At 42.9% G+C, this 12,462-nt stretch overlaps 1 long non-coding RNA gene across 1 annotated transcript; it reads left to right on the top strand.

The window, feature by feature from the left end:
• The first annotated feature begins 9,530 nt into the window (after positions 1 to 9,530).
• LOC118966106 lies at positions 9,531 to 11,173 on the top strand. Its single transcript, XR_005053339.1, has 7 exons — positions 9,531 to 9,652; positions 9,759 to 9,884; positions 10,005 to 10,160; positions 10,307 to 10,394; positions 10,528 to 10,753; positions 10,880 to 10,969; positions 11,129 to 11,173. It is a non-coding gene; the product is annotated as an uncharacterized LOC118966106 (long non-coding RNA).
• The last annotated feature ends 1,289 nt before the right edge of the window (positions 11,174 to 12,462 follow it).

Here is a 12,462-nt window from a genome sequence, read left to right as displayed (position 1 = left end):
AGGGGGACGAGTGGAAGACGGCGTTTAACACTCCGTTAGGGCACTTTGAATACCGGGTTCTTCCTTTCGGCCTCGCTAATGCTCCAGCTGTCTTTCAGGCATTAGTCAATGATGTCCTGAGAGACATACTGAACATCTTTGTTTTCGTTTACCTTGACGATATCCTGATTTTTTCACCGTCACTCCAGATTCATCTTCAGCACGTTCGACGTGTCCTCCAGCGCCTTTTAGAGAATTGTCTTTTTGTGAAGGCTGAGAAGTGCACTTTTCATGCCCCCTCCGTCACATTTCTCGGTTCTGTTATTTCCGCTGAAGGCATTAAGATGGATCCCGCTAAGGTCCAAGCTGTCATTGATTGGCCCGCCCCTAAGTCACGCGTCGAGCTGCAGCGCTTTCTCGGCTTCGCGAACTTCTATCGTCGTTTCATCCGTAATTTCGGTCAGGTGGCAGCTCCTCTCACAGCCCTTACTTCTGTCAAGACGTGCTTTAAGTGGTCCGTTTCCGCCCAGGGAGCTTTTGATCTCCTCAAGAATCGTTTTACATCCGCTCCTATCCTTGTTACACCTGACGTCTCTAGACAGTTCGTTGTCGAGGTTGACGCGTCAGAGGTGGGCGTGGGAGCCATTCTTTCTCAGCGCTCCCTCTCTGACGACAAGGTCCACCCATGCGCGTATTTTTCTCATCGCCTGTCCCCGTCGGAACGTAACTATGATGTGGGAAACCGCGAACTGCTCGCCATCCGGTTAGCCCTAGGCGAATGGCGACAGTGGTTGGAGGGGGCGACCGTTCCTTTTGTCGTTTGGACTGACCATAGGAACCTTGAGTACATCCGTTCTGCCAAACGACTTAATGCGCGTCAGGCGCGTTGGGCGCTGTTTTTCGCTCGTTTCGAGTTCGTGATTTCTTATCGTCCGGGCTCTAAGAACACCAAGCCTGATGCTTTATCTCGTCTCTTCAGTTCTTCAGTAGCCTCCACTGACCCCGAGGGGATTCTCCCTGAGGGGCGTGTTGTCGGGTTGACTGTCTGGGGAATTGAGAGGCAGGTAAAGCAAGCGCTCACTCACACTCCGTCGCCGCGCGCTTGTCCTAGGAACCTTCTTTTCGTTCCCGTTCCTACTCGTCTGGCCGTTCTTCAGTGGGCTCACTCTGCCAAGTTAGCCGGCCACCCTGGCGTTCGGGGTACGCTTGCTTCCATTCGCCAGCGTTTTTGGTGGCCCACCCGGGAGCATGACACGCGTCGTTTCGTGGCTGCTTGTTCGGTCTGCGCGCAGACTAAGTCCGGTAACTCCCCTCCTGCCGGCCGTCTCAGGCCGCTTCCCATTCCCTCTCGACCGTGGTCTCACATCGCCTTAGATTTTGTCACCGGACTGCCTTCGTCAGCGGGGAAGACTGTTATTCTTACGGTTGTCGATAGGTTCTCTAAGGCGGCTCATTTCATTCCCCTTGCTAAGCTTCCTTCTGCTAAAGAGACGGCACAAATCATCATCGAGAATGTTTTCAGAATTCATGGCCTTCCGTCAGACGTCGTTTCGGACAGAGGTCCGCAATTCACGTCTCAATTTTGGAGGGAGTTTTGCCGTTTGATTGGGGCTTCCGTCAGTCTCTCTTCCGGCTTTCACCCCCAGTCTAACGGTCAAGCAGAACGGGCCAATCAGACTATTGGTCGCATCTTACGCAGTCTTTCTTTTCGCAACCCTGCGTCTTGGTCAGAACAGCTCCCCTGGGCAGAATACGCCCACAACTCGCTTCCTTCGTCTGCGACCGGGCTATCTCCTTTTCAGAGTAGCCTCGGGTACCAGCCTCCGCTGTTCTCATCTCAGTTCGCCGAGTCCAGCGTCCCCTCCGCTCAGGCTTTTGTCCAACGTTGCGAGCGCACCTGGAAGAGGGTCAGGTCTGCACTTTGCCGTTATAGGACGCAGACTGTGAGGGCTGCTAATAAGCGTAGAACTAAGAGTCCTAGATATTGTCGCGGTCAGAGAGTTTGGCTCTCCACTCAGAACCTTCCCCTTAAGACGGCTTCTCGCAAGTTGACCCCGCGGTTCATTGGTCCGTTCCGTATTTCTCGGGTCATTAATCCTGTCGCAGTTCGACTTCTTCTTCCGCGATACCTTCGTCGCGTCCACCCGGTCTTCCATGTCTCCTGTATTAAGCCCGTTCTTCGCGCCCCCGCTCGTCTTCCCCCCCCCCCCCCCATCCTTGTCGAGGGCGCACCCATCTACAGGGTCCGCAGGATTTTGGACATGCGTCCTCGGGGCCGTGGTCACCAGTACCTCGTTGATTGGGAGGGGTACGGTCCTGAGGAGAGGAGTTGGGTTCCCTCTCGGGACGTGCTGGACCGTGCGCTGATCGAGGATTTCCTCCGTTGCCGCCAGGTTTCCTCCTCGAGTGCGCCAGGAGGCGCTCGGTGAGTGGGGGGGTACTGTCATGTATTGTCATGTTGTGTGTTTCTGTCCTTTCCCTTCACCCTGTCTCCCTCTGCTGGTCGTTGTTAGGTTACCTTTTCTCCCCCTCTTTCCCCCAGCTGTGCCTTGTCTCCTCCTAACTACCCATTCACCCCGTTTCCCACCTGTTCCCTTTTTCCCTCTGATTAGGTCCCTATATCTCTCTCTGTTTTTGTTCCTGTCCTTGTCGGATTCTTGTTTGTTGTGTTTCATGCCTGAGCCAGACTATCGTCATGTTTGCTGTAACCTTGTCCTGTCCTGTCGGAATCTGCCGGTCTATCTGAGCCTACCTATGTTTGGTTATTAAAGAAGCTCTGTTTAAGTTAGTTCGCTTTTGGGTCCTCATTCACTCACCGTAACATTATAGGTGAACTTTAGCATTACTGGATAATTTGGTGTTTTACTTATTTTACTTATTTTTTTGGTCGGGGGGTCGTGACATGGGTATTTTTAGTTTATTTATGTGTTTAATTAACTTGTTTGATTATCTGTTATCCGTGGGGTACAAAACATTGACCTGGATGAAGATTTATCAAATGATCCCTTGAGGTACCTGCATGGTGGGGTGAAGAGACTGATCACTGACTTCAGTCTGGGGGGGTTTGGCTCCAGGAGAAGAGAAGACGGCCTGGATGATCTTCAATCTCAGCCTCTCATGCTGGAAGACACAGAACCAGGTTTATCCACGCAGCCTTCTAAAGGTGCCAATATCTTCTATGAAGTTCAACCATTCATTAAGAGTTCTAAATTTAACATTCAGTGCAGTTTGTCAGTACTTTCAGTTAACCACACGTTAGAAACTAAACCAAGACCTGAACTAAACTGGAATGAGATTCATTGGTAACCATGTTTACTACTGATTCATAATCTATGAATAGATTATTCTTAAAGTATGCCTTAATGTAAGGTGTTATGATTCACCTGGCTAACTACATCATTGCATTTGAAGATGAATTTGAAGCATGATTGAAGATGACTAGGAATGACAAGAGTACAACCTAGCCGGTGACCAGATGTATGCTCTGACTCATCAAAACAGATGATATATTCTAGCACATGATGACAGGGTGATATGGATGAAGTCAGCTGACAACGTCACTTATTGTGACACATCTTCATGTTGTTCTGGAGGACATTATGACTCGACTGGAGATGTAGCTTTGTTTCTGTTTTAATTCGATTGTTTTGTTCCTCTTTGTTTTTACTCTGCCTATTTTTAATTTAAATGGCGCTTCAAATCCCATTTATTATTATAATAATTTTTTGGAATCTGTCAGAATATAGAACAAGTTGGGAGGTTATTATGACTCGCTTCGCTTGACTCAACCACTTTCAGGTTCTCATTGAATGTCACGTTCTGACCTTAGTTATTTTATTATGTCTTTGTTTTAGTATGGTCAGGGCGTGAATTGGGTGGGTTGTCTATGTTAGTTTTTCTATGATTTGCTATTTCTGTGTTTGGCCTGGTATGGTTCTCAATCAGAGGCAGCTGTCAATCGTTGTCCCTGATTGAGGACCATATTTAGGTAGCCTGTTTTCTATTGTGTTTCGTGGGTGATTGTTTTTGGGGTTTTCTGTTGTGTGTCTGCACCAGCCAGAACTGTTTTGGTCGTGCTCTTTGTTATTTTTTCTCTGTTCATTTAATAAATATGGACACATACCACGCTGCACCTTGGTCCTCTCCTTCCAACAGCCGTTACATTGAATTTTAGTTTATTATGATCCCCATTAGCTGTTCCTCATGCAGTAATCAAGGTTAACCCAGAACTCATCTTGCGTCATTGGTCAGATGCTGGATTAAGTTCTAGGTACATGCTGTTAAGAGAATCGGAACGAAGAGCTCCACCCTCCCTCTTTTCAAGTTACGGGTCAAGTCTATGAGCCGAATGTCCCCTCCCCTTCCGAAATCAGAATGATATTAACACCTGTGAAATGTATTTAGTAGGGATCCCCATTAGCTCCTGACTCTTCCTGGGGTCCAAACAAATCGTGATTTGTCCAAAGCACCGGAACTAAGGCTGCTGTCTCACACATCCTGTTGTATCATGACTGACATTTTATGTTTAAGTAGTCTGTTTACGAGAGATTACTCATGCAAGTTACTCTTCCTGGAGAAGCAGGGATTCAGCACCTCCATACATCTATAAGGTCTAATGAGCAAATCATATTTGATTTTGATGGTCACTTTTTGATAATGATCACAATGATTTCCTTTACAATTCAGTTAAGCCTGTGTTGCAGGAGGTACATTATCTACACCCTTTATTTTACTCGCCAATCTTTGCGCTCCTTATTGAAGCATTCCTCAATTTACATAATTAATGCACTTTCTTAGACATTCATGAGCAAAAGCTGAGCTGCCTGTCTAACCTTTGACATCAGCTACTTCCTGTTTCCTCTGGGATACTTCCTCCTGCAGCTGGACTACAACCTGGAGGATCATAATCAGTGACAAATACTTTGTATTGATATTGGACTGCCCTTAGACTTAGGGTAGCCTAGCGGTTAGAGCGTTGGACTAATAACTGGAAGGTTGCAAGTTCAAATCCCCGAGCTGACAAGGTACAAATCTGTCGTTCTGCCCCTGAACAGGGGCTGTCATTGAAAATAAGAATTTGTTATTTAACTGACTTGCCTAGTTAAATAAAGGTTTTTTAAAAAAGTATGTTAATGCCACTGACACTAGAGGGCAGTACAACCTATCCCATGAATGGATGTAAACCCTGTGTTGCTGGAGACACTTTTTTTTTTGGGGGGGGGGGGGGGCTTTTCTAGTTAAATAATGTATTTTTTATTTAATCTTTATCTAAACCCTTTCTTTTACATTACTTATCAATCTATGAGGTTTCTCATTGAAGCATTGCTTGACATAATCAATGCACTTGTCCTAGTGTCACGTTGTCTAATGATTGGAGACAGGCGCAGGAATACGTAATAGGGTTTTTTATTTAACCTCAGGAGGCTGAAAAAATGTCTTGTCACCGAAAACCCTCACTAACTTTTACAGGTGCACAATTGAGAGCATCCTGTCGGGCTGTATCACCGCCTGGTACGGCAACTGCACCGCCCACAACCGCAGGGCTCTCCAGAGGGTGGTGCAGTCTGCACAACATATGGTGGCAACCTTCCTGCCCTCTAGGATACCTACAACACCAGATGTCACAGGAAGGCAAAAAATATCATTCCCCGAGCCACTACCGGAACTAGAAGCACAAGCATTTCACTACACTCGCAATAACATCTGCTAAATATGTGTATGTGACCAATAAAATTTGATTTGAAGTTAACTGATGACGTAACAGGAAAGGCATGTCCCAACATGCATCAGGGTGTCCTTCTCCTCATCCAGCATTATCATGAGTTCCTCAAACGTCACGTGTAAGAGAAATGAAAATTAAACCATTTTACTGAAGTCACATTCACAGTATATTTTAAAGGACTTTAGCTGTGCTTGATCTAGGAACAATGGAAACAACTAATTAGTCCCAAAGACGCTGATCCTAAAGGAAGTAAAATTAGTCCAGGGCCCTACACTACTGGGATCAAGGCTGGGGTTAGATGAATGACGTGTTTACATAGAAATAGGCTACATTCACAGAACATATGGGTTGTGCCGTGGCGGAGGTCTTCGTGGGCTATACTCAGCCTTGTCTCAGGATGGTAAGTTGGTGGTTGAAGATATCCCTCTAGTGGTGTGGGGGCTGTGCTTTGGCAAAGTGGGTGGGGTTATATCCTTCCTGTTTGGCCCTGTCCGGGGGTGTCCTCGGATGGGGCCACAGTGTCTCCTGACCCCTCCTGTCTCAGCCTCCAGTATTTATGCTGCAGTAGTTTGTGTCGGGGGCTAGGGTCAGTTTGTTATATCTGGAGTACTTCTCCTGTCCTATTCGGTGTCCTGTGTGAATCTAAGTGTGCGTTCTCTAATTCTCTCCTTCTCTCTTTCTCTCTCTCTCTCGGAGGACCTGAGCCCTAGGACCATGCCCCAGGACTACCTGACATGATGACTCCTTGCTGTCACCAGTCCACCTGGCCGTGCTGCTGCTCCAGTTTCTTTCAACTGTTCTGCCTTATTATTATTTGACCATGCTGGTCATTTATGAACATCTTGGCCATGTTCTGTTATAATCTCCACCCGGCACAGCCAGAAGAGGACTGGCCATCCCACATATGCTCTCTCTAATTCTCTCTTTCTTTCTCTCTCTCGGAGGACCTGAGCCCTAGGACCATGCCCCAGGAATACCTGACATGATGACTCCTTGCTGTCCCCAGTCCACCTGACTGTGCTGCTGCTCCAGTTTCAACTGTTCTGCCTTATTATTATTCGACCATGCTGGTCATTTATGAACATTTGAACATCTTGGCCATGTTCTGTTATAATCTCCACCCGGCACAGCCAGAAGAGGACTGGCCAACCCACATAGCCTGGTTCTTCTCTAGGTTTCTTCCTAGGTTTTGGCCTTTCTAGGGAGTTTTTCCTAGCCACCGTGCTTCTACACCTGCATTGCTTGCTGTTTGGGGTTTTAGGCTGGGTTTCTGTACAGCACTTTGAGATATCAGCTGATGTACGAAGGGCTATATAAATACATTTGATTTGATATAAAGTAGGCTAACTTTAAGAATGACATATTTTCATCTTGATGTATTATTGTGTGATGTCTAGACAGGTTTATTCACAATAAACAGGTTAATAATTTGCTTTTAGTGAAAGGCGAGAATCTATTTAGTTTCTTTGCATTTTAAAATAATTATCAATAAGCATCCAATTCCAAGGATATTATTTATTTAATTTCCATAATCACTGCAGCATCAATTCATCATCTTTTCCAGCCAGGATGGGTTCATACTCCCAAAGCAGCCATAGCCTACAACAAATGACCATGCGCATCTCGTTTAATTGGACATATTAGATATGCTCTTTATTCTGCAATAATTATGAAAATATGGATTGTGTATAAATGCAATATTGTATTACATTACTGTATTCAGGAGTAAGCTACAGAAGTAACCTTCTGTCCCACCGGATCGATGGCATACAGCAAAATACTTGAAAAAGCTTGTCTGTTTACTACTGTGAAGTGGGTCAAATTAAATGAGAGATTGGATGAATGGCTTCCTTGTTGTAGGACTATGGTACCTCGTAAGTATAAAAAGATCACTGAATAGGTGAGGAATTTATTATGCAATGATCATGGAAATTAATAAAAACACTTAACGTTTTTCTTTAAGCAGGGAGTCATGCTGTGACCATGGTCTCTTTCGCAGATGAGCCCTGCTTGAACATCAATACACAACAATTACACTGTATACACACGTTGTAACGGCAGATCTCCTCTTCGTCTGAAGAGGAGTAAGGATCGGACCAAGATGCAGCGTGGTAAGTGTTCATGACGATATTTTAATAAAGACAAAATGAACACTCGGACAAAAACAAACGATGACGTGAAATATACCAAACCGAACCAGTACCGTGTGGCGACAAACACTCACACGGAAACAAACACCCACAAACCAACAGTGAAACCCAGGCTACCTAAGTATGATTCTCAATCAGAGACAACTAACGACACCTGCCTCTGATTGAGAACCATACCAGGGCGAAACAGAAACCAAACATAGACTGCCCACCCCAACTCACGCCCTGACCATACTAAATAAAGACAAACAAAGGAAATAAAGGTCAGAACGTGACACACATCATCTACACAATACCTGAAAAGCAAACACTAAAATCAACCTAATAGATTTATAGAAAATAGATTCTCTCTCTCACTAACGGCAAATTATTGCATCTTGTTATTAACCTGTTTATTGTTATGAATAAGCCTCTCCATCATATCCCCCACTTGTACAAAATACTAGTCTACTTGTCTGTTTCCAATGCTAAACTTCAACCACTAGAAACTGTGCTTAAAAAGCATGGTCTAAAGTTTGCGTGAAGGTGAGCACATTTTTTATAAATGCCAACTTCTGCTTGAAAACTGACACACGCATGTTTTAGGGTCCCTTTTGTACATATGCACACATTATAAAGGAGGCCCCAGGCCGGGGTTTGAGAAATACATGAGAGAATTGAAGAATTCGTCCTTAGTTGTACATCTTCTCGAAATCTAAAGGCACAACCTAGATTGGAGCCAATGTCTTAAGTAGTTGAACATGTTACTACTCCTGCCTTGGAAAGTGACTAATTGACACATTTTCATTTTCGTCAAAAACAACTTTATATCAAAGTGCCTTTGAGTTGACGGTTTGCACATTTCGACTCGAGACGACCGTTAAACCCGATGACATGTTTACGCAGGAGTTTGGCAAGCCAACGTCGCCATGACATCACCTACAAGTGTGATCGAGGATTTCTATTGATGAAGCAGTTTTAGTCTGTCTTCATACTGCGGTCTAAGGTAGAACGGACATTGCTCCATGTACAAGGCTACTTCACCACCTCAATGTTGATAACTAGCTTGTTAATGTTTTGTTCTTCCAGTGATTGAATTCAGCAAGATATCATCATTTACAAATAATAACCTTTCCATATTTTATTATGATTCAGTAAACTTTTATTCACATTGACGGTGATGACTGATAACTCAGGGGTGGCCAGCCAACGTACATTACTATATTATATTTATTAACGGTGCAGTGTATGCAATATTTATTCAGAATATAATAGAGATATTCTTACTATACAGTGCATGTGCTAAAAATACATTAAGTCTACAGGTCTGTTCATCTCGATGCTTCAAAACTCCTAAGAACTTCACAAATCCAGTGTGTGGGTCTTCCAGTGAGTTGGAGAGGATTGAGGAACCATGGCACAGTTTGAAACCTTGACACGGACTGTAAGATAAACATTTCTGATTTGCACATTTTGTGGCTTGGCATGTTTAAAAAATGATCAATGTACATTTCTCCCTCATGAAATATGAATTAGAGTTATTATCAGCCTACAATATAGTCTTAGTTTAAATTTTACTGAAACCTTGTAGAAAAACCATGGAGATAAATGCATTTCATTAACATTTATTGACTGGATTTGCAGATAACAGGTTATCTTGGGTTTGGTGTCACATATTTAAATGTAATGTATGCTGATGTTTTATTTCTTCTCTATTTGCAGATGCCTATAACTTTGATACTTCTAAACGTTGAACCCTGTTCCACATATGATCCAGCCATCTTTAAAATAGGTGACAGATATTGCAGAATGTGTAGGCCTGGTAAGGACCTTGTGTATTTTTGAGAAGTTAATTATAATAACAACAATAATAATTATGATGATAATAATACCAAAAGGTAATTACTTTCTGTTTTTCTTTTCAACAGGATATCATGTACATAGTCATTGTACTACATCTACATTCACCTCCTGTGTGCCCTGTATTGACTCCACCTTCCTTGATGAGCCCAGTGGTAAAACAACATGCAACAACTGTACCACATGTGATCCAGGTGAGAATTCTGTGTTCTGGGCATAAACACTGAGCTACTTTACTATATCAGCTGTTGTTTTAATGATACAACAGGCTTTACATTTAGCTTCAGATACCAAGGGACATGTTTTCTCTCTAGGTTTGGGTTTGATGGTAAAGCAGCCATGTAGACCTTCATCAGACACTGTCTGTGGGACACTGGAGGGGTTCTACTGTCTAGACCCAACTAAGGATGGTTGTAGAGCAGCCCAGAGACACAGCAGCTGTAAACCTGGTCAATACATCAGTCACACAGGTTGGTCTTCTGTCTCATCATAATACTCATCGTGTTGTCAAAATTCAATTTTGTCAAGTTGGTAACTTCAGTGTGAATAATCATTAACAGTTAATGGCATTAAATTAGTAGGGGAAAAAACAAAATGCAATTATATTTTTCTGCAGGAACAGCATCTACAGATACTGTGTGTTCTGACTGCACTGGTGATACTTATTCAGATGGATCATTTACATCCTGCCAGCCACACACACAGTAAGTTCACATATGTTTACATACATCAAAAGTGTAGGATAAATAATACAATATACTACAGTAAAAATATACAACATCATGGAAAGTTGAATGATCAAATTGCTGTCTCCGACTGTTATATTATGTGTTACAGGTGTAAATCCTTAGGTCTTCAAGAACTAAGACCAGGAACTCATTGGTCCAATTCTGAATGTGGACCACAATCCTCAAGTATAGAACCTGGAATCACCATTGGTGTTGTTGTGGCATCAGTCCTAATAGCTCCTATAATAATAATAAGAAGAATAATTGTAATTCTAAGGAAGAAAATAAGTCCAACAACAGTGACTTTTTCTCCAGTGACAGTAAATGCTGTAGAGGTATGTTGATATAATCTACATGTTGAACAGTCACTGTGCTAAGGTTAGCTGAGCAGATGTTATTGTTCTACTTACTCTGGGCTGAACTAGAAATGTTTCATTGAGTAATATGTTTCCTTCTATTAGGCATCATCATATTTAGAGGAAACACCAAGCAATGTAGTACAATGAAACAGAAGAAAGTACAGCATCTTGCAGGTGTTAGTTTTGTAAATGGTGAGTTGTCAAGAACTTCAGCCGTATGACTAAAAGTGTATGCTCTATTACTGCACGTTATCAATACAATGATGACAACTAAGATATGATCAAAGGGCTATGAAACTATAGCTTCACTTTCACACGGTCCTTGTTCATTACTGGTTTATTCTCCCACAGATTCAAGCTCTGACTGCACTCATCATTACAAATGCTACCTGAGGTACTGTCCAGATTCTGTACACTGTGGTAAATGTGATCTAGATTCAAATGTTTGTTGAAATGGGTTTCTGGCAAATTCATTTTGTAGTGTACAGAGATTCAGCTGACTTTGAAGGTTAACCATTGGCCTGAATCCCTAAAAGTAATTCCAAGGAAACAGCACAATTACATTTTTTTTATATCCTGGGGGCAAAGAAACCTTAGTTGAAACCAGGTTCTGTGGGGTGAAACCCTCTGCTCTGTCTACAGAGAAGGTCAAGTCAAACACAGGTGCAAATTCAAATGTCTGACAGGTGAAGCTTCAGTACAAAGGGGACTAAAAAATGACACTGGTTAGCCTTCTAACGCAGGAAGAGTAGCTGCTTGTGCCCTAGAGAGCAGAGGATGAGGGGGAGGCTAAAGGTTATAAAGCAGAAGCATGAGGAAATCTACAGATTACAACATCACCAAGACTGGAAAGAAAACTCTTCGTAAAAGAGCCTAGATCACTTTAAACAGTCTCTGTGCTGATCGTGCTCAAGTGAGTTTTTATCACACCGCAGAATGATACTGAAAATGAAAGTTAATTTAGATTGTAAATTGTATTTTTATGTAATCATCTTTGCGGTCTCCTTCTCAAACTGAATCAAACATAAGATAGTCCTTTTTGGACTAGGTCTAATCAAACATTATTTTCAGGAGAACCATTTGACTCCCCTCTTGAACTGCCACCGTTGGCCTACGGTGGCTTTCTAACCATGGGCATGATTCTTTAAGAGGAAGTGTAGCTTATAAACAAAGTTATCAGATCACGAGTTCCAGAAAGAACTGAAGTGTCCCAAAAGTGCCAAATCTGCCTGCTGGTTGGTTAAGCTACATCATGAGCACCTGAAGTATGTCGTGGAAATTCACAACATTAAAGGGAAAGCAAAGGAGATAGCAGGTTCTCTCAAACAGCAAAGTTCTTAATAAGATGTGCAACATTTCGTGAAGCATTTATTTGGGTAACATTTTGCGGTGTTGCTAGGCATCTCATATAATCATGTCATATTTCGTCACATACCATGAGAAAACAGGAACCGTATCCCAGACTGGCCCGCTTGAACAGGATCAGACAAGTCTACCGTAACCAGACGTTTTCTGCTTTCTCAGGGCATAGCGCACAGCTAAGATTAACAACAGTAAGATGTATGCTTGTATAAATCCTTAAGCCTGCAAAATTTCCCCCATTAATATTTCAATTATTTGAAATACATATTTGACCCAGGTTCGATTCATATATATATATATATATACTAATCTACACACTCAAA

The sequence above is a fragment of the Oncorhynchus mykiss genome, chromosome 9, assembly GCF_013265735.2.
Source record: "Oncorhynchus mykiss isolate Arlee chromosome 9, USDA_OmykA_1.1, whole genome shotgun sequence".
Taxonomy (NCBI): domain Eukaryota; kingdom Metazoa; phylum Chordata; class Actinopteri; order Salmoniformes; family Salmonidae; genus Oncorhynchus; species Oncorhynchus mykiss.
This window is presented reverse-complemented; position numbering and strand designations above follow the sequence as displayed.